Raw genomic sequence first — 22,350 nt, 5'->3', positions numbered from 1 at the left:
TTGTACACATATAAACATATATGGGGGAAGCAGATAACAGCAATTTATAAATATAGGCAATAAATAACTATGATTATTAAATAGATGCCATGAGCCTAACAGTCTCGGGACTTTGATGTTCCTTTTTGAAGATATGCCTTGAAAAAGGAACATCAAAGTTCCGAAACGCGTCGGAACCAGCACCTCAGGGACACCACAGGAGAATTTGCCGTGTAAGGATTTTTAAGATCTGGGAGCTTGTGCAGGGTAAGTACAGACTACTCTGCACTCCATCATGACCTGCAGCTCCTCTTCAACCTTTCTGGTAGGACTCCTTGCTTGTACAAATGCCAACTTGTACCAATATTTTGATGGGACACCTATCCCAATTTTAATGTATGTCATGTATTTTATTTTATTTCTGGATTAAATGTGTTATATGTGAGCTACTGGGTAGTGCCATTTTGTTACCACACCAATCCATTCCAGAAGGAGATTACAGTAGTCCAACCTGGAGCTGACCAGTGAGGGACTGATCCTGGAAATAACTTTGAGATTGAAATGGCAAGACTGGAAAAAGTACTGAATGTGCGTTTGAAGGAGAGGGAAGAGTCAAGAATAACTCTAAGACAGCACACTTGGGGGCTAGAGGAAATAGTTGTGCAATCAATATTGAAATTGTGGGAGATGAAGTTATGCGGTAGGATGGGAAGATGATCAGCTCAGTCTTAGACATGTTAAGTTTAAAAAAGCACTGGGACATTAAGGCAAAAATAGTAGAGAGACAGTTGGAGATACGAATGAAGAGAGAGGTTAAGAAGTCAGGGGGGGACAGGTAGATCTGAGTATCATCATCATAGAGATGATATTGGAGGTCAAAAGAGCTAATGAGCTCACCTAAAGAGGACATATGAATGATAATAGGAGAGGTGTAAGAACAGAACCTTGGGGAACACCTACTGTTGGTGGAAGTAGGGGGGAAGTGGAAGCATTAGAGGAGACAGAGAAGGAACGGTTATAGAGGTAGGAGAACAGCCAGGAGAGGGCAGCATCACGCAGATCAAGGAAGTGAAGGATTTGCAGGAGGAGAGAGTGGTCCACAGAAATGGGCAAATATTGTTATACTAGGTGCTTCATCGCGCCCTACGGGCGCTCTTCACACCGTCGCAAGGGGCTACGCACCCTTAACCCTTGCATGCCTTTCTGGGGTTCAATATTTGTATTATATGGAGTATTACCTGCATTCCTTTGTTAGTGGTTAAATATTGCACAATGAAAGGGCGTGCGATGGTGAAGGAGGCACAGCCCCTTGTGATGGCGTGAACAGCACCTGCAGGGCATGATGTACAGAATGTAGCAGGTGCAAGGGGGGACTGGGGATGGGGGAGGGTGTCTGTAGATACTGCGGGTGGAGGGGGGGCGGAAGCGGGAGGGGCCCGGATGGGGAAGGGTCGGGAGGTGCTGCGGATGGGGGAGGGGCAGAGGAGTGGGGGCTGCAGATGGGGGAGGGGTCCGGAGGCACTGCAGGTGGGGGAGAGGCAGGGGTGCCACGGGTGGGAGAGGGGCAGGTGCGGGGATGTTGCGGATGGGTGAAGGGTCCCGGAGGTGCTGTGGGATGGGAAGGGGTGGGGGTGCCGGGGGTGGGGTAGGGGGTCCGGAGGCACCATGGGAGGAGCAGGTACAGGTGGTGTGGCGGATGGGGAAGGGGGTCTCGAGGTGCTGCAGGTGGTGGAGGGGCAGGTGTGGGGGTGCCGTGGGTGGGGGAGGGGTGGGTGAGGGGGGGACCACGGATTGAGGAGGGTGTCTGCAGATGCTGCGGGTGGAGGGGGGGCAGGTGTGGGGGGAGACATATATGGGGGGTGGATGCTGGAGGGGGCCTGGAGGTGCTGTGGGTGGTGGAGGGGCGGGGGAGTGGGAGCCGCGGGTGGTGTAGGGGGTCTGGAGGCACAGCGTGTGTGGGAGGGGTGGAGAGTCGCATGTGGTGGAGGGGAAGGTATGGAGGTGTGGTGCATTGGGGAGGGGTCTGGAGGCGCTGCGGGTACTGTACCTGGCAAAAAGGTAGTTGGAGGGTATGCAGTAACAGGGCCAGGACAGGGGTGACAGGGTCAGAACAGGGGTGACAGGGCCAGGACAGGGGTGACAGGGCCAGGACAGGGTCAGAACAGGGGTGACGGGGCCAGGACAGGGGTGACGGGGCAAGGACAGGGGTGACGGGGCCAGGACAGGGGCGACGGGGCCAGGACAGAAATGACAGGGACAGGATAGGGGTGACATGGCCAGGGTAGGGGCGGCAGGACCAGGACAGGGGTGACAGGGCCAGTATAGGGTTGACAGGGCAAGCACAGGGGTGACAGGGCCAGGATAGGAGTACCAGGGCCAGCATAAGGGTGACAGGGCCAGGATAAGGGTGACAGGGCCAGGATAATGGTGAAAGGGCCAGGATAAGGGTGAAAGGGCCAGGATAAGGGTGACAGGGCAAGGCCAGGGGTGACAGGGACATGACAGAACACAGGGTACGGGAGAGATTGGTATTAGGGACAAAACAGTGGTGACAGACAGATGTGTCTTACCGGAGTCACTGCTGCTGGCTGCTGCTGTTCCACTCCAACCTGTTGGGATCTGCTGCTGGTGGAGACTTGGCATGGCTGACTCTCTCAGGCTGGAGTCCTGCTTCCTCTGCCCGTCCGCATCCCTCCCCCCCTCCTCAGTCACACACTGCAGACCTCGCGCAGCTGGGGGCACTGTGGTAAGGGGAGACTGGGAGTGACTGGTTAGCCCCCAGGAGACGCTGCGGCTGGAGGGAGGTGGGGGTCATAGCATGCACGTGGCACGGACCTCGCGGTTGCCGGGCACTGTGGTAAGGGGAGACTGGGAGTGACTGGTTAGCCCCCAGGAGACGCTGCAGCTGGAGGGAGGAGGGGGTCATGGGCATGCACACAGCGCAGACCTCGCGGTTGCCGGGCACTGTGGTAAGAGGAGACTGGGAGTGACTGGTTAGCCCCCAGGAGACGCTGCGGCTGGAGGGAGGAGGGGGTTGGAGCCTGCAAGCAGCGCGGACTTCTGCAGCGCTACCCGCCGGCTAAAGTGTGTGAAGGAGCTGGGCGCACCTCACTGCGGGTGGCAGCGCTGCAGCTAGCGGTGGGGTTGCCGGGGCTGGAGATAACAGAGGCAGTACAGAACCTGCACAGCGGCAGGTGCCCCACAAAACTGCAGCTAAGAAGCGTGGAGTGTGCCAGAAAGTGACGCTCCTCCACGCCAGAGAGCCCCTGCTGAGTATGCTGATGTGGGGGGTCAAGCACACAGTGAGCCGGTGCCCGTCTGTCTGTACGGCATACCCCCTCACACGCCCCCATACCTCCCAACTGTCCTGATTTTCGCGGGACAGTCCCATTTTTTGGGGTCTGTCCCGCTGTCCCACCCGTGGGCCGCAGTGTCTCCCGGTGGGGGGCAGTTGGGAAGCTCCTGTACTCACTGTTCTGCTTAGCAGAGCAGCGTTGAATAGACGCTGTGCGCATGCGCACAGCGTCTATTTAGTGGAGGTAGCGGGAGAGGGGGCATCAGGGGGTACGGATTAAGGGGGGGGGGGCCCAGGGGGTATGTACCATGGGCCCCACAGTTTTAGGGGGCCCCCCGGCTGGAGTAGCTCTGTCCCAGCTCTGAATCTCCCCCGTCCTGCCAGCAGCAGCATTGTGCTACAGTCAGCACACTCTGCTGCGTGTTGGCAGGTCTGTGATGGTGCAGGGAGGCAGCAGCCTCCCTGTTTTCTTCTGCCTGTGCGGGTGTGTAGGGGGGAGCGACCAGCCCCTCTGAATTTACCCCTAGCTGAGGGGCCAAAATCCCCCCCCAAAAAAAATCTACGGAATTTGCATAAGGGGGCGTTGCCACGCATCCCGCGATGAGGCCACGCCCCCAAACCCACAGCAGGCACAGCAATGAGATAGGGCCCCCCTGTCTCAAGTGCCCTGGGCCCCCCCGGACTCATAATCCGCCCCTGGGTGCATGCCAGCAGCTCACAGAGCGCTGGGTATGCCCCCTCAATGACGAAAACGGGGGCCCTCCCGTGAAGCCACGCCCCCTTTACGCCGCCTGTGTGTCCCTCCTTCTGCCTGAAGAAAGCTGGGAGGTATGCACCCCTGACTGTGCCATGCCCATACCATCTGCTTCTGCTCCTAGTCTATAGATTTGCCCAGATCTTTGACTCATTTGACTAACTCCGCCCAGTGTTGTAACTCCACCCAGCGTTAGCAAATGAGTCACAAAGTCACAGATATGGGCTATTATATAGGAGATTTTCAAAGTTCTAAGTCAATAGAAAAACCCAAGTGGGTGTAATAGCTTCCAGATGCCGTACAACAGAGGGGGTTATTCAGAGATGAACGCAGATCGCTGAATACGCAGCCAGTTCTGCGTTCATCTCTGCTCATGCTGGGGGCTGCCCAGCATGTTTGAGGACAACCCCCCAATGTGTCCGCAATGAGATTGCGGATGCCTCGGATCTAAGTTTGACCCCTGACAGCGCAGCCTGGCTGGGCTTTCAAGCGGTCAGTGGGCTTCTTCTTTTTTTGTGTGCGTCTGCACCCCTATTTTCCCAGCACTGTCCCCGCAACCACGTAACTCCGCCCCCGCAAATGCCAACACCTGTCAATCACAAGGATGCAGCTGCAATATGTAAGGTTGCACACGCGCACAGCGGCCACTGCGAGCGACCGCACGACTGCGTCCAGGTCTGAATAGGGCCATAAGTCCTGACCAAGAGTAATTAATATTTTTTATCTTTTTGTTATTATTTATCTTTTTTTCAAGTGAAACCTAATTGGTTGCAGTGACTCAAACCGAAAGTGTAACAAAGTGCATCACGGATGTGCAGTTATGCCGGAAGGTTCGGCAACAGAAGTTCTGAAACCGCCGCACTCTAAAAAATCCCAAGCTGTGTAGTAGAAGGATATTGGCAGAATATTTTTCAACAATGAATATTTTACATTTTCCATACCTTGACTAGTATGGTGTGGCTGAGTACAAACCGTTGCACTGCATAATCAGTCACTTTATTTTGGTCCAAAGGTGGTAGCAGGTTCATTTAATGCAATTGAATTTTTTACTGAACAGTAAAGGTACCTACACACTATATGATTATTGCGCCAATATGACATTAATCGGGTGATCGCCATGTTTTATGGAATAGTGTGTAGACGTCAGTGTTTTGTCCAAACACAGATAAAATAGTCCAAAAACGTGTAGAAAGGCTTGTTTTTGATTATCCAGTCAGCCCATAAGGTCAGCCCATAAGGTTACTAGAGACTGTAAGATATTGGCCAAAAGGTAATACATCTCTGAGTCAGTAGAATTAGTTGTTGAGCAGGAGGAGGGGGAGGGAGTCATAGGTAAATTAATGATGAACGTAACACTTGTATCTTTAATTCAATTAGTCAAAAATGTATGATTTTGTTCAAATTATGATTATTAACCCCACTTATCTTTTAGAAGTAATTCTCACCTTCATAGATAGAAATGTCCCTTAGGCTACATGTGATAGATGTGCACAGGTAAAGAATCCCTGAGGCCTTGTTATTTTCTAATGCAAGACTATCATTTGTCAGACCTGTCATTATTGATAATTGTTTTGGAAAGTAACATACTCAGAAGGGACCCACTGCCTGTAATTGTAAGGTAGCTGTCAGCCACCCCCTGCCGACTAACCTGCCTCATGATACAGATAACAGGACATCATGTCCCTCCTGTGAGCTGAATTTACATGGATGTCTGCCCCATCAGTAACTGGACTCCTTCTTAGCACGACGTGCAATTACACATTTGTAGTAGAATAAGCTATGCTCTTTCAGAGATGTCACTTAATAAAATGAACTGTATATACACAATGCACCAGTTGCAACACTTAAAATATTTTTATAGTCACCACCCATGATGACATGTGCGTCTTACTTTGTGTTATCGTTGATTTTGTAGAATAATGATAAAAAAACATTAATAATAATGATATATTTAGAAAACAAAACAAAACAATTTCCGCTGATGTATGGGGAGATGTACTAAGTCTTGAAAAGTGATAAATTTCACGGAGATAAAGTACCATCCAATCAGCTCCTAACTGTTATTTTTCAAACCCAGCCTGTGACATGGCAGTTAGGAGCTGATTGGCTGTTACTTTATCACCGTGAAATGTATCACTTTTCAAGGCTTAGTACATCCGGCCCTAAGACAGGACAGTGTAAGCAGCTACGACTGAGCCATCAGACCAAATTCTGCGCAGGAGAAGAACACGGCTCCATAGCTCAGGGGTTAGAGCACTGGTCTTGTAAACCAGGGGTCGCGAGTTCAAATCTCGCTGGGGCCTGTAACTATCTTTTGTGTTTTTTTTTTACTCTGGTTTTATTATGATGGTTAAATAAATCAAAAACAGTAGTTCATTAATTTAATAATAATAATAAGAAGAATTATTATTATTATTATTCGTTAGATGCATCGCAGCATAAAGTGGAGTAAATGGCGGAGAAAGCTTTTCTAAATACTGTACACTGTAAATACACCATGTACACATGACAGACAATTCATTCGCTATACCCCGTGTGCGCTAGCGTGCTGACACTGGGCAGATTAAAGTGACGCTTTACAGCGCACATCGGTCTTTCCCACGGGGGAAAGGGTCTCAGCATTAGTGATAAGGGTCGCGCCGGCCCCCTTCTGTTGCAGCAGCCGACATTCCCGGATCCGGCTGCCGGTACTAGGCACTGAGGAAAGCGGGCAGGCAGCTAAGGGCAGAGAGCGACCTCCTTTAAGATCAACTCGGTGAGCTGGTGGTTAGCGCCGGTGTACGGCTGCACTGACCCGGCTCCAAGTCTCACACACGAACCCAGAGAGAGCACTTACTGCCCCCTTCTGTTTATCCTTTGCAAAACCACAGCACTTCCTTTACAGCTGACTTGTGGGGACAGAATGCGCAGTCACTGTCACATACTGTATAGTATACTGTACTATTACTAACATCATAATAATAGTGAATGTATTTATATGTTAGTAGAACTCCTGGTAACTTCTGATTTCTCATGAAAAAAGGAAATGATACCCCCTGCCAACTATCTCGTTTACAAAGATGGATTAAGGAGCCTATTAGCCTAATACAGGATCAGGTCACATGTTAATATTAGAATGTAAATTTAGCTCAACACGTCGACAAGCATCAATTTGACATCCTCAGAATGTCGATATGGTCACAATGTTGACATCTGAAATGGCACCTTGTGAAATGTCGACATTCTCATTTCTCAGAATGCTGTTACGGTTGGGCTGCAGGTGGAGGGAGGGTGGGTGTTAGGGTTAGACTGGGAGGCGGAGTGGGGTAAGTGACAGCTGGGCCACCAGGGATGTTTTATCGGGTTCAGTATGATTTACCGACAATACCGACGGTCATAATCCCGACAGCTATGACCTACAGTCAAAATTAGTGATGAGCGGGTTCGGTTCCTCGGGATCCGAACCCCCCCGAACTTTACACATTTTACACGGTTCCGAGGCAGCCTTGGATCTTCCCACCTTGCTCGGTTAACCCGAGCACGCCCGAACGTCATCATCCGTCGGATTCTCGCGAGATTCGTATTCTATATAAGGAGCCGCGCGTCGCCGCCATTTTCACTCGTGCATTGGAGATGATAGCGAGAGGACGTGCAGCGTTCTCTCAGTTTCTGTGTTCAGTGTGCTGCAAATATCTGCTCAGTGTGCTGCAAATATCTTTGCTCAGTGTGCTTGCAAATATCTGTGCTCAGTGTGCTGAAAATATCTACGTTCTCTGCCTGAAAAATGCTCTATATCTGTGCTGCATTGTAGTATATAGTAGGAGGACAGTGCAGAATGTTGCTGTGACCACCAGTATATATATAGCAGTACGGTACAGTAGTCCACTGCTCTACCTACCTCTGTGTCATCAAGTATACTATGCATCCATACCTGTGCTGCATTTTAGTTGTGTGCAGTATATAGTAGGAGGGGACAGTGCAGAATGTTGCTGTGACCACCAGTATATATATAGCAGTACGGTACAGTAGTCCACTGCTCTACCTACCTCTGTGTCATCAAGTATACTATGCATCCATACCTGTGCTGCATTTTAGTTGTGCGCAGTATATAGTAGGAGGGGACAGTGCAGAATGTTGCTGTGACCACTAGTATATATATAGCAGTACGGTACAGTAGTCCACTGCTCTACCTACCTCCGTGTCGTCAAGTATACTATGCATCCATACCTGTGCTGCATTTTAGTTGTGTGCAGTATATAGTAGGAGGGGACAGTGCAGAATGTTGCTGTGACCACCAGTATATATATAGCAGTACGGTACAGTAGTCCACTGCTCTACCTACCTCTGTGTCATCAAGTATACTATGCATCCATACCTGTGCTGCATTTTAGTTGTGCGCAGTATATAGTAGGAGGGGACAGTGCAGAATGTTGCTGTGACCACCAGTATATATATAGCAGTACGGTACAGTAGTCCACTGCTCTACCTACCTCTGTGTCGTCGAGTATACTATGCATCCATACCTGTGCTGCATTTTAGTTGTGCGCAGTATATAGTAGGAGGGGACAGTGCAGAATGTTGCTGTGACCACCAGTATATATATAGCAGTATGGTACAGTAGTCCACTGCTCTACCTACCTCTGTGTCGTCAAGTATACTATGCAACCATACCTGTGCTGCATTTTAGTTGTGCGCAGTATATAGTAGGAGGGGACAGTGCAGAATGTTGCTGTGACCACCAGTTTATATATAGCAGTACGGTACAGTAGTCCACTGCACTACCTACCTCTGTGTCATCAAGTATACTATGCATCCATACCTGTGCTGCATTTTAGTTGTGCGCAGTATATAGTAGGAGGGGACAGTGCAGAATGTTGCTGTGACCACCAGTATATATATAGCAGTACGGTACAGTAGTCCACTGCTCTACCTACCTCTGTGTCGTCAAGTATACTATGCATCCATACCTGTGCTGCATTTTAGTTGTGCGCAGTATATAGTAGGAGGGGACAGTGCAGAATGTTGCTGTGACCACCAGTATATATATAGCAGTACGGTACAGTAGTCCACTGCTCTACCTACCTCTGTGTCGTCGAGTATACTATGCATCCATACCTGTGCTGCATTTTAGTTGTGCGCAGTATATAGTAGGAGGGGACAGTGCAGAATGTTGCTGTGACCACCAGTATATATATAGCAGTATGGTACAGTAGTCCACTGCTCTACCTACCTCTGTGTCGTCAAGTATACTATGCATCCATACCTGTGCTGCATTTTAGTTGTGCGCAGTATATAGTAGGAGGGGACAGTGCAGAATGTTGCTGTGACCACCAGTTTATATATAGCAGTACGGTACAGTAGTCCACTGCACTACCTACCTCTGTGTCATCAAGTATACTATGCATCCATACCTGTGCTGCATTTTAGTTGTGTGCAGTATATAGTAGGAGGGGACAGTGCAGAATGTTGCTGTGACCACCAGTATATATATAGCAGTACGGTACAGTAGTCCACTGCTCTACCTACCTCTGTGTCATCAAGTATACTATGCATCCATACCTGTGCTGCATTTTAGTTGTGCGCAGTATATAGTAGGAGGGGACAGTGCAGAATGTTGCTGTGACCACCAGTATATATATAGCAGTACGGTACAGTAGTCCACTGCTCTACCTACCTCCGTGTCGTCAAGTATACTATGCATCCATACCTGTGCTGCATTTTAGTTGTGCGCAGTATATAGTAGGAGGGGACAGTACGGAATGTTGCTGTGACCACCAGTATATATATAGCAGTACGGTACAGTAGTCCACTGCTCTACCTACCTCTGTGTCGTCAAGTATACTATGCATCCATACCTGTGCTGCATTTTAGTTGTGCACAGTATATAGTAGGAGGGGACAGTGCAGAATGTTGCTGTGACCACCAGTATATATATAGCAGTACGGTACAGTAGTCCACTGCTCTACCTACCTCTGTGTCGTCAAGTATACTATGCATCCATACCTGTGCTGCATTTTAGTTGTGCGCAGTATATAGTAGGAGGGGACAGTGCGGAATGTTGCTGTGACCACCAGTATATATATAGCAGTACGGTACAGTAGTCCACTGCTCTACCTACCTCCGTGTCGTCAAGTATACTATGCATCCATACCTGTGCTGCATTTTAGTTGTGCGCAGTATATAGTAGGAGGGGACAGTGCGGAATGTTGCTGTGACCACCAGTATATATATAGCAGTACGGTACAGTTGTCCACTGCTCTACCTACCTCTATGTCGTCAAGTATACTATGCATCCATACCTGTGCTGCATTTTAGTTGTGCGCAGTATATAGTAGGAGGGGACAGTGCAGAATGTTGCTGTGACCACCAGTATATATATAGCAGTACGGTACAGTAGTCAACTGCTCTACCTACCTCTGTGTCGTCAAGTATACTATGCATCCATACCTGTGCTGCATTTTAGTTGTGCGCAGTATATAGTAGGAGGGGACAGTGCAGAATGTTGCTGTGACCACCAGTATATATATAGCAGTACGGTACAGTAGTCCACTGCTCTACCTACCTCTGTGTCGTCAAGTATACTATGCATCCATACCTGTGCTGCATTTTAGTTGTGCGCAGTATATAGTAGGAGGGGACATTGCAGAATGTTGCTGTGACTACCAGTATATATATAGCAGTATGGTACAGTAGTCCACTGCTCTACCTACCTCTGTGTCGTCAAGTATACTATGCATCCATACCTGTGCTGCATTTTAGTTGTGCGCAGTATATAGTAGGAGGGGACAGTGCAGAATGTTGCTGTGACCACCAGTTTATATATAGCAGTACGGTACAGTAGTCCACTGCTCTACCTACCTCCGTGTCGTCAAGTATACTATGCATCCATACCTGTGCTGCATTTTAGTTGTGCGCAGTATATAGTAGGAGGGGACAGTGCAGAATGTTGCTGTGACCACCAGTATATATATAGCAGTACGGTACAGTACTCCACTGTTCTACCTACCTCTGTGTCATCAAGTATACTACAAAAGTTCAGTAAAATGACCCAAAAATCTAAATTATAATCGTCTGATGAGAAGCGTAAACTTGCCAATATGCCATTTACGACACGGAGAGGCAATGAACGGCTGAGGCCCTGGCCTATGTTCATGGCTAGTGGTTCAGATTCACATGAGGATGTAAGCACTCATCCTCTCACTAGAAAACTGCAGTGCCACTCCTAGATGGGCCAGGTGTTTGTGTCGGCCACTAGGGTCGCTTAGCTTAGTCACACAGCTACCTCATTGCACCTCTTTTTTTTTGCATCATGTGCTGTTTGGGGACTATTTTTTTAAGTGCCATCCTGTCTGACACTGCAGTGCCACTCCTAGATAGGCCAGGTGTTTGTGTCGGCCACTTGGGTCGCTTAGCTTAGCCACACAGCTACCTCATTGCACCTCTTTTTTTCTTTACATCATGTGCTGTTTGGGGACTATTTTTTGAAGTGCCATCCTGTCTGACACTGCAGTGCAACTCCTAGAAGGGCCAGGTGTTTCTGTCGGCCACTTGGGTCGCTTAGCTTAGTCACACAGCTACCTCATTGCACCTCTTTTTTTTCTTTGCATCATGTGCTGTTTGGGGACTATTTTTTAAATCTGCCATCCTGTCTGACACTGCAGTGCGACTCCTAGATGGGCCAGGTGTTTGTGTCGGCCACTTGGGTCTCTTAGCTTAGCCACACAGCTACCTCATTGCACCTCTTTTTTTCTTTGCATCATGTGCTGTTTGGGGACTATTTTTTAAATCTGCCATCCTGTCTGACACTGCAGTGCCACTGCTAGATGGGCCAGGTGTTTGTGCCGGCCACTTGAGTCGCTTAGCTTAGTCACACAGCTACCTCATTGCACCTCTTTTTTTCTTTGCATCATGTGCTGTTTGGGGACTATTTTTTTAAGTGCCATCCTGTCTGACACTGCAGTGCCACTCCTAGATGGGCCAGGTGTTTGTGTCGGCCACTTGGGTCGCTTAGCTTAGCCACACAGCTACCTCATTGCACCTCTTTTTTTCTTTACATCATGTGCTGTTTGGGGACTATTTTTTGAAGTGCCATCCTGTCTGACACTGCAGTGCCACTCCTAGATGGGCCAGGTGTTTCTGTCGGCCACTTGGGTCGCTTAGCTTAGCCACACAGCTACCTCATAGCACCTCTTTTTTTTCTTTGCATCATGTGCTGTTTCGGGACTATTTTTTTAAGTGCCATCCTTTCTAACACTGCAGGCCACTCCTAGATGGGCCAGGTGTTTGTGTCGGCCACTTGGGTCGCTTAGCTTAGTCACACAGCTACCTCATTGCACCTCTTTTTTTCTTTGCATCATGTGCTGTTTGGGGACTATTTTTTAAATCTGTCATCCTGTCTGACACTGCAGTGCCACTCCTAGATGGGCCAGGTGTTTGTGTCGGCCACTTTGGTCTCTTAGCTTAGCCACACAGCTACCTCATTGCACCTCTTTTTTTCTTTGCATCATGTGCTGTTTGGGGACTATTTTTTAAATCTGCCATCCTGTCTGACACTGCAGTGCCACTCCTAGATGGGCCATGTGTTTGTGTTTGTCGGCCACTTGGGTCGCTTAGCTTAGCCATCCAGCGACCTCGGTGCAAATTTTAGGACTAAAAATAATATTGTGAGGTGTGAGGTGTTCAGAATAGACTGGAAATGAGTGGAAAGTATGGTTATTGAGGTTAATAATACTATGGGATCAAAATGACCCCCAAATTCTATGATTTAAGCTGTTTTTGAGGGTTTTTTGTAAAAAAAACACCTGAATCCAAAACACACCCGAATCCGACAAAAAATTTTCAGGGAGGTTTTGCCAAAACGCGTCCGAATCCAAAATACGGCCGCGTAACCGAATCCAAAACCAAAACACAAAACCCGAAAAATTTCCGGTGCACATCACTAGTCAAAATACAGACATTCATTATGCCAACATGTTCAAAATGCCGACATAGTATACCGACATTTGAGATACCGACATGCATTTTTCATATTTTTTTGTGTCAATGTCGACATAGGTCAACAGGGACACTGTCTAAGTGTACCGCGTGCGCTCGCCATGCTTTGGCCACGGTGTCTCGCTGCTATCGGCACACTATTATATTTATCATCCCAGAGGACCTGGAGGGGGAAGTATGAACAAGTTTGTTTTGGGACAAAAATTCCTTAAAAACGCATGTCAGCATTTTGAACGTCGGTATTCTGACTATGCATTTTGAACATGTCGGCATAATGAATGTCGGTATTTTTACCGTCGGTCAATGACTGTCGGGATTCTGACCATCGGTATTGTGTCCGTCGGTAAATCAACTGCTACCCATTTTATCATGTTTGACATGTCTTCTGTGTAGATATGTATGTCAACATGGTCACTGTCAAAATTACGGCCATGTCAACATTCTCATGTCGATCTGATGCACCTCAACATGATAAGTGTCGGCTTAATATGCCACACGGATCTGTTAGCAATAACCCCTTTCTCTGGCTATTTTGACAAGGGGCGGGATGCATGACTCATTGTATTTTGCGTGCAATGCATCCTGACAGTCAATTCCTCTTGGGGGCAACACAAAGAGAAGCCCATAGGCTTCCATAGAGTAACAACATCTAAAAATGGTGCTGCCTTCCTCATACAAGCTCCAGAATGTATCGCATTCCGGAGCTTGGTGCATATGAGAAAAGCACCAGACTTCTGACAACTGCCTTTTCAGAAGTTTGTCCGCAGTTTTAGTGTTGCTGTATCCTGCCCCAGGAGAGAGGGATAATTACCACTTCCTTCTATTTAAAAAGACGGACTATGATTGGGAGTGGGCTGTCTAATCAGGTTGAGTATGAGTGACCAGCGATTGGAAAGCCGGCATTCAGTATACAGACAATTGAAATCCCAACAGGGGAGAGCTACCTATGTTCTACCTTGTCCCCTGACCCTAACCATCCCTCCCCGCAGCCTAACCCTAACCACCCCTTTGGTGCCTAACCCTAACCTCCCCCCAGTGGTGCCTGACCCCCCCTCTTTCCTGCAGTCTAAACGTAACCCTCCCCCCTTAGTGCCTAAGCCTAACCCTAACCCCCCACCACAGGCCCTAAACCTAACCCTCCCGCTATACTCACGGTCGGGATGTTGGCTGTCAGAATTCCGGCATCGGTGTCCTGACCTTTTTTCGGGATACTGGTGTCAGTTTTCTGATCGGTGTTGGTATTCCAGCGTCTGTATTCCGTCAGCCAGCATCTTGACCGGATCCCGTCTGATCTACTGATCCCCTCGGGGTCATGTCTCATTGTGAAACTACGTACTGCATACTGTAGCACATCACCAGTGGCACAGAGAGAGGAGGGAGAGGGTACAAATTACCTGGGTCCAGGTTTGATGGTGGGGCCCAGTGGGGGCCAGGTCCATGCCTCCTGTGATTAGACCTTGCCCCCTGAAAAGTACCTGGGCCCATCCAGGCTCTCTACTGCCCTGGCTGGGAGGCATGCCATGCTCCTGTGAGTGGGTGATTCTCATGTGCTAGACACGCCCGAAAAGAGGTGTGGCTATACTACCAGCATGCTGTGATCACAACCCCTCCTGGGGGGGGGGCAGGAAGTTGTTGTACCGGGGCCCAGGATTTCTCTTGGCAGCCCTGCACATCACACACACATTGCACACACACACATACTGTATACATAGCACACCATACATACTGTAGCTGACCACACTCGTTGCATATATACACATACATACATAGCACGCACACATACACACAAGTATACAAGTATACATAGCACACCATACACATATTATACTGTCAAAGTCGAAAAATATCGTAATCCACAATGCCTTATACTAACCCCAATGCACATGCCCGCTGCACGTGCACCCAGTCTGCGGTGCGTGTGCATATCCGCAAATTGCGTAAGATCGCTCCGGCAATCATGCGCGTGTTATGCTCATTTACGGTAGAATTTGTGAGCGTGTAGCGGGCGACTCGATCGTAACATATTTAACCTATATAGTGTGTTTTATAGTGATTATTTCCCCTTAACAACGACAGTAAAAATGTTTAGTTTAAATGGTTTGTGGACATGGGGATTCCTCTTTGCATGATATGAAGGGTCAGACAAAGGTTGAATGGTGGTGTCTAGTGTCTAACTAAAGAGTATTTTATTAGAAACATTCCGGTGTTGGTTAGGAAGAGATCGGTCGCTCCAGCGTATAGTTATATGTAAAAGTAGTTTATGGACTTTAAATGTATTTGCTGTTTTATTACACATGAGGTGGGAGTCCTGAGGATGCCTCCCACCTGAGTAGTTGGAGAGAGACACATCCCTCCCGTACGAACCCACCTATGACCTTTTGTTATAATGCAGAGACAAATTCCTGTGTCCAATGAACAATGAGATCGTAGGGACCATTGTATTGTGAATGTAGGCTGTAAATATAAGGATCACCATTGCTGAGCCAGCTCACTCTCTCTACAAAGGTTTTCATCATTGATTAACTGAGGGCTGGTTTCCAGGACTGCGCTTGCGATTCTTTCCCACGTGTGTAAGTTCTCTGTGGCCGTTTCGTTACTCTGTGTGTATGCAATTGTTCCCATTTTGTTATCCTCATATGTTTGCCATTTATTCTCTCTCTGTTTGTTAGTATTTGTGATCATATTGCTATCGTATATTTTATGTCTAGTTATTCTGCTTAGATATTAATGTTAGGACTGTAGTGTATAAGCTGTAAACTGTTTTTCCTTTCCCTTTTACTTACTAAAATCATCTAGTAAGGTGTTGGAACCTTAACAAGTGTTTGTGTGTTTCACCATTTATTACTAAGGGTTTCTGAGCATCTCAATCGCTCAAACAGCTGGCTTAATTACTAAGGTTAATCAGTGTTATATCATTACAGTACCTCAATGCTAAGGTTTACAGTATAAGCATACTCTGTGTTTAAGGTTTAAAAAGGATATTGTCTGTGTGTACGCTCGCTGTGTGTATTCCGTACACCCAGCGTAGCGTGTGTACGTAACTTGCGTACCACGTGCGAGGTCTTTGTACGCAAATAACGTACAAAGTGCGTAGCACGTGCACGAGGTTTAGCGGCCATTACGGCTTCACGGTATTAGTAAATAGCTTGTGTTAAAGGATAAATATTTAGCTTTATCAATTAGGGATCTCGTCCGGTCCACCTCATATCCGCAGTCAGGCGAAAACGCGCAGACTTTATCGATCAGCAAAGGGCGGAAAGGTGGTATCTTGTAGTGCTGATCAGATGAGCGTCTGCGTCTGATTCTCTTGGTTTGTAGGGATGCTGGTGGAATCCGAAGAAGGTAAGAACATTAAGCTATTGTCTTTTTAAATCTGGTTTTAATTTCTATTTGGTGCCAACTGCACACGCAACACATATAACACACGCACACACCTGTACTCTGCATATCTGACCATATTGTTGCAGAACGGGGTTCGGGTGAGTCATGTTGTGTTTGATTCAGATTGGATTGTTATCTGTTTAAGTAGGTTTGAAAGTATTTTAATCGCTCTGCATAGCTTGATAGTTTTATTTTTAACCCAGGCCTAAAATAACTTCAGGGGCTTGTATGATGATTTTCTTTGTGACAAAAGAAGCCGCATGGTTTGTCCTCCATTTTGTGTAACCCTCATGGATGTGGAAGGGGGAGGAGCAGCGGCCATTTTAGGAAGGTCAAAAAATTTTTTTTCTGAATGGCTGATTTTCAGTTGACTCAGGAATAATCAGCCGTCCCTTGTCAAAAAGAAATCACCATTTACGAGTTTCCAATGCTTCCAACCCATGTCACAATCAATTATAAATAGTTCAGATGGGGCTTAAAGAAAATTAATTATAAAATGAATATTTGATTTAGGAACGACACACAGAGATAAAACAAAGTTGTTGTTGTTTTTTTCTTTTTCTCTCCTCCTTACCTCTAAGATTCTGTTGAACTACTTGTTGTGAGATGGGAACCTGTGTAACTGTTTTTTTCCCCCAGCAGTGAAGAGAATCACCTTCACACACAGTCAAGGGCACATTCATATGCAAATTAGAAGCACTGAATAAGTGAATGGGTCTCATAGATGTAATAGTGATTAGTACATAGATGTAATATTATATGTGTGTGTTTACATCAATGTATGTTATTAGATTAATTTAGAATTGTATTGTATCTGTGTATTTTCACCTATCTACCTTCCTGTTTGCCATTTGCATTGATTGTTAGACACGTGCTGAGGAAATTTGGTGCTATTTAGTTAATATTATAAAGAGTAATATTTAAAGGGAGTAATTATAAAAAGCACGCACGCAGCATAGCAGATACTGTGTGGTGCTCGGTAAGCGATTACAGTTGAACATCGTTTACAATTATAGAAGCGTGTTATTTGCGTTACTGTGAGCGTATCTGTACTTTGTGCATACGTGTCTCGGGCAATGTGCGAGATTACGTACGTGACGCAAAGGCGTACACACGTAGCGTATATTACGCAACGTGCGTACGGATACGCCCACTAAACTCAAATCACACGATAGCAGTGTTTTAGTGTGGGCGGTATAGCAGCCACGCGATAATAGCACAAGTTTGCTCAGTTTCCAAAAGTTTTAGTTTAAAGAGAACCTTTTTCTATTGCAAAACCCGGGGATTGAACTACTGCCTGAATAAAAGAAATTTCTGTACAGAAAAATCAGTGTGCATATGAGTGAATAGGAGTGAGTGTGCAAATAAAGGTATTCTTTTGTGAACCCAGAAATCGGGATCCCGTCGGAGACCACATCAGGTGAGTGGGCACTTGGTGGCGTGGGACTGGCTTGCCCACGTTAACATTATATAAGGTAAAGGAGCAAGTAGTAAGGTTAGAAAGCGCAGCCCGGGGGGTTGGCGTATTACCCATATTCCGTTCAGTAATAAAGCTCCGGCTGAAGGTTTCGCAGCCTAAACAACCGATTCCATTGGTCGCACGGCGAATAAGTAATAGGTACTTATACTCAGTGCGACTGGACCGCACGCTACTGTGTACATTAGTTAGTTCACCTTGATACCCACTAAAATTTGCTGTGGGATCATAGACGCTATTTGTACATTTTAACGTGATTTGTGTAGGTTTTTGTTATTTTAAGGGAGTTTCGCTGTTCACTCAGGAAATCTCCAACAACCAATACTTACTGGGGAGGGTAGCATACTCCCACACGCCCCAGTAAATAGCGGTTCACAGGGGCCCTGGGTTGAGTACAGCAGCGCTAAAATAGTTTCTGCATGTATTGGTTAACGTGGGCGTGAGTGAGTGAAGGCACTCGTTGAACTTTTACCGTCACCTTACCTCTGGGAACTTGGTTTGTTTTGTAAGAATTCGCTGAGACAGCAATATCTGCAAACGATGGGGGCCAGTTGCTCAAGTAAGGGACGACCAACAAGGGTTCACGTTGGTGTTGGTTGGCCCAAAGGGTCAGCACGGTATATAATGTGTGAGAAATACGGATCACACACACAGGTATTATGCAAAGAATGGGAACGAATGACTGAGGATGATGGAGAACAGTTCCCCAGGGTGGGCAGTTTGAATCCTGAGGTATTGCAAAATCTAAGAAAAAGGATAAGTTTAATAAAATCTGTAAAACAGAGGATTAGACATTATGATTGTTTACATTTATGGCAACAGGAAAGTGAGATACAAAGGAAATTAACTTACACAGGTTGTTCTCACTCTAATAGGAAACATATGGCAACTGGAGAACAAATGGCTGCATGGAATGACATACTGGGATATGATGATAATTGTGCACTTAGTAACTGTATTATTAATGATAAGAGTAAATGTGATAAATGTAATAATTGTAATAAAGGTAATAATGATAGAAGGAAAACTGATAAATATACAAATTCTAACCCGTGCAAGTCGTACCCCATGTTAAACTTCCCTCAGGATTACAAGCAAGAAAGTGAGCCCAGCACGATGTCGGCACCTTTTACAGCAGCCATCATACGAGACCCCCAGGTGGGCACGGCCCAATCGGTAAAGGCAGTAGTCAAGCCCCCTAACGGAGGGTCAGGTGAGGTCGTGTCCACAGGTAAGTATGGTATTGTATATCATGCACAGACAACTGCACCTCACATTGTAGAGTCAACACAAGATGGTGTAATTGAACTAAATCCTGTCAGGGTGATCACAGTCCCCAATAGGAGGACTGACGCTCAGGGAATCACTCCCGTCAGAGACATTGGTATGCATTGTCCCTGGTCCCAGGCAGAATTAAGAACAATTTTGTCTGAATTTCCCGATCCCAGGAAGGATCTAGCTGCATGCCAAAGGTTCATTAGAGAACTAGGTAACGCCACTGAACCCACTAACAAGGATTGGCAGACCGTACTGCGGGCATGTTTGCCCTCCACTATTGACCCTTTGAAATTCATTTCTGATTGTAGGTTAGACGAAGAGAGACCTCTCACTGATGCATACAATCAGGAAACTATTAAACAGATCAACATTCAATTAGGACAGTGGTTTCCAAACTTTTTTGAATCACGGCGCCCTAGAATATAAGAATTTTTTTCACGGCACCCCTAGGCCAAAAATTTCTTATTGAGAAATTTAGAAAGAAATATTACATTAAGTAGATCGCGTTTATATGTCATCCTTAGGGTCAGTTGTGTGGTAAGGGACAAGATTTGCTTCTGTTTGGCCACATATTTTATGACTGGAAGCCACCAGCACTGGTTTTGCCTATTATATTGACCATGAATAATTTGAATTGGTCCTGGACCACCAACCCAGGGCACCCCTGCAAGTGTCCCGAGGCACCCCAGGGAGACACGGCACACAGTTTGGGAACCTCTGAATTAGGAGTATATTTCCCAACTGTTGTTAAGTGGAACAAAATCTTCTCCATAAGACAAAAAGAAGGTGAAACTGCTCCTAATTATTTCAATCGAGCACTGCAAGTAATGGCTAGATACTTTGGGATCGCGGACATTGAGGAAAATGTACATCATAGAGAAGTAGTGGTTTATGTATTAATGGAAGGTTTAACAAAAGTGTTGAGAACAAGGGTACAGACCACTCAACCTAACTGGAGAAATATCTCGGTGGCTGCATTAAGAAAGTCCGCTGTTGGGCACGATCGAAATATCAGCAAGCACAGGGAGTCACAGGGGGGTAAGAAGCCCCAGACCCCTGTGGGTAAGTCGAATGTGTTAAGATGTTATAGTTGCCAGAGGGAAGGTCATTTTGCACGAAATTGTAGGTTTTGAAGACACACACAAGGTAGATAAACCCCCTAGACAAGAACACGAGCAAAGTTATGACACACGAAATTGTAATCAGGGATCACATATGAAGAATTTTGGGCCGCACCTGTAATTTGCAGCCAGTAAAGTTGATCATTAGCCTTGATAGTAAGCCTGAGGTTACAGTCAATGTAATTGGGAGGTCAGTTCCTCGCAGACACAGGGACAACCGGGTAAACTTTGTAATTTATCTTTAAATGTTTTCTTCTCATCTGTAACTTTCACCAGCAGACCTCAAACGTCACATGACTACTTGGTCTTTTCAGAGGTCTACCTAACCCCAGTATGTCTTACCAGCATCATTGTGTTTGGCCAGACGCAAAGGGTGGAGAGGGGAAGTACTGGTGGGGGGGGAGACTATGCGGAGATACTGGTGGACATGTTGATGCGACAGCCTGCTGATGAAAATCTGATAATGTTTTTTTTTCTCTTTTCAAATTGTTCTCTCTCTTTTTGTTCTTTCATGTTTTACGGATGGTATGTCACACATCAGTTAGACAAATGGTAATGCAAGATTTTATGCTCCTTACAGAAGGATCGCTGATTTGGAAAGAATATTGTATCACCGGAGTGTTCGTTGTGGGAAGATTGTGAGACAGCACCTTTGAGATGACATCTAAGCAAGAAGAACAACAAGACTAGAGGACAAATCATCGTAACAAGTTTTTATTCCCCCTTCAATTATTATCTGTACCCCCATTACAACTTTCTCTTTCTCCTCCTGTAAGATGGACTCGCCCCAAGAGACTGCAGTCCGTATTTTCCTGTTGACCCTGTTGTTGACCAGAGCAGTCTGTTTCGGTGAGAGTACCAGAGAGGCCAAAGAGGGATCTGGAATGGGATCTGATGGTCAGGATGGAGGCGTAGAATTCCAAGAGCAACACAATCACAGAGAAAAGGCGAGTATCAGAAAACGATCTGGTAGCCATGTTATTAATAGACATTGTGAAGGATTGTTAGCTGAAGAGAATTGTATCTGTAGAAATTGTAAAAATATAGTTGAGGACGATTGCATCAAGGAATGTCAGTCCAGTTTTAATATCAACATGGACCGGCATCCATTGAGTGACTATCACTCATTGGTGGGTAAAGTGTTAAATCCGACAGACTGTTGGGTATGCTCACAAGTTCCTCAAGGCCATAGAAAGTCAGGACTAGTGCCATATCCTTTAACGGTAGATGAGGTACTTGAGTTAAAGGGTGGGAGACCGGTGGACAAGAGATTTAATATTTCTAGTCTTCCTAGTTTAAAGCTCCACCAATACCATGTAGATAGGTCCCTAATATGTTTTAACATTTCCAATCCCCGAAAGCCGGGAAATTGGGAAGTGTCATGGAACAACCAAACCATGACATTCTCACACAGAGCCGACAAAATGCCCCTAGACTCAGAACTTATACGCCACATAGCCGAAAGTGGAAAATATTTCCAGTATAGGTACACTCTAGGAAATAGGATCATCCGAGTTGGAGAAGTATCACCAGGATACTGTGCACATATCATACAAACTGATACGTGTACTAGACAAATAAGAGAGCTAGGGATAGGATTCTTCCCCTGGAAGGTTTGTAATATGGTTATGTCATATTCTGTCCCATATGTTCTCCCCGATGACGCATATTTCATATGTGGGAGAAAGGCATATAGGTTCCTTGCCCCAACCTCAGAGGGATTGTGTTACATTGGAAAAGTGTTGCCGGAAGTGAATTTATGACCCAACGATTGAGACGATGTTGTGATAAGATATGATTCCAAGGACCGTTTCTTTCACCCGTTTCTCCTTTGATTTTCTCCGAGGCACCAAGAGATCCGCCTGGAAGAAGAATTTGATGACCGTTTATACAAGACCAATGATGAACTGTGTCACAAACACCTGATGAGCTTTTTAGAGACTGTAATTCTTTTTATCGACACTTGAAGAAGCTTTTGTTTGCCAATAAACCTTAAAGCTACAGTAAAGACCCGACGATCCCGACAAGACATCAGACAAAACATCAACAAGACCCCAATCGACGACTGCATACTAAATCTCACATAGTTATA

General features: G+C 46.3%; 1 non-coding gene across 1 annotated transcript; it reads left to right on the top strand.

Annotated features, from left to right (window-relative positions):
- The first annotated feature begins 6,258 nt into the window (after window positions 1–6,258).
- TRNAT-UGU (transfer RNA threonine (anticodon UGU)) lies at window positions 6,259–6,331 on the top strand. Its single transcript has one exon. It is a non-coding gene; the product is annotated as a tRNA-Thr (tRNA).
- The last annotated feature ends 16,019 nt before the right edge of the window (window positions 6,332–22,350 follow it).

The sequence above is a fragment of the Pseudophryne corroboree genome, chromosome 1, assembly GCF_028390025.1.
Source record: "Pseudophryne corroboree isolate aPseCor3 chromosome 1, aPseCor3.hap2, whole genome shotgun sequence".
NCBI classification, from domain to species: Eukaryota; Metazoa; Chordata; class Amphibia; order Anura; family Myobatrachidae; genus Pseudophryne; species Pseudophryne corroboree.
The sequence above is the reverse complement of the archived record's forward strand: the minus strand, read 5'-3'. Positions and strand labels throughout refer to the sequence as shown.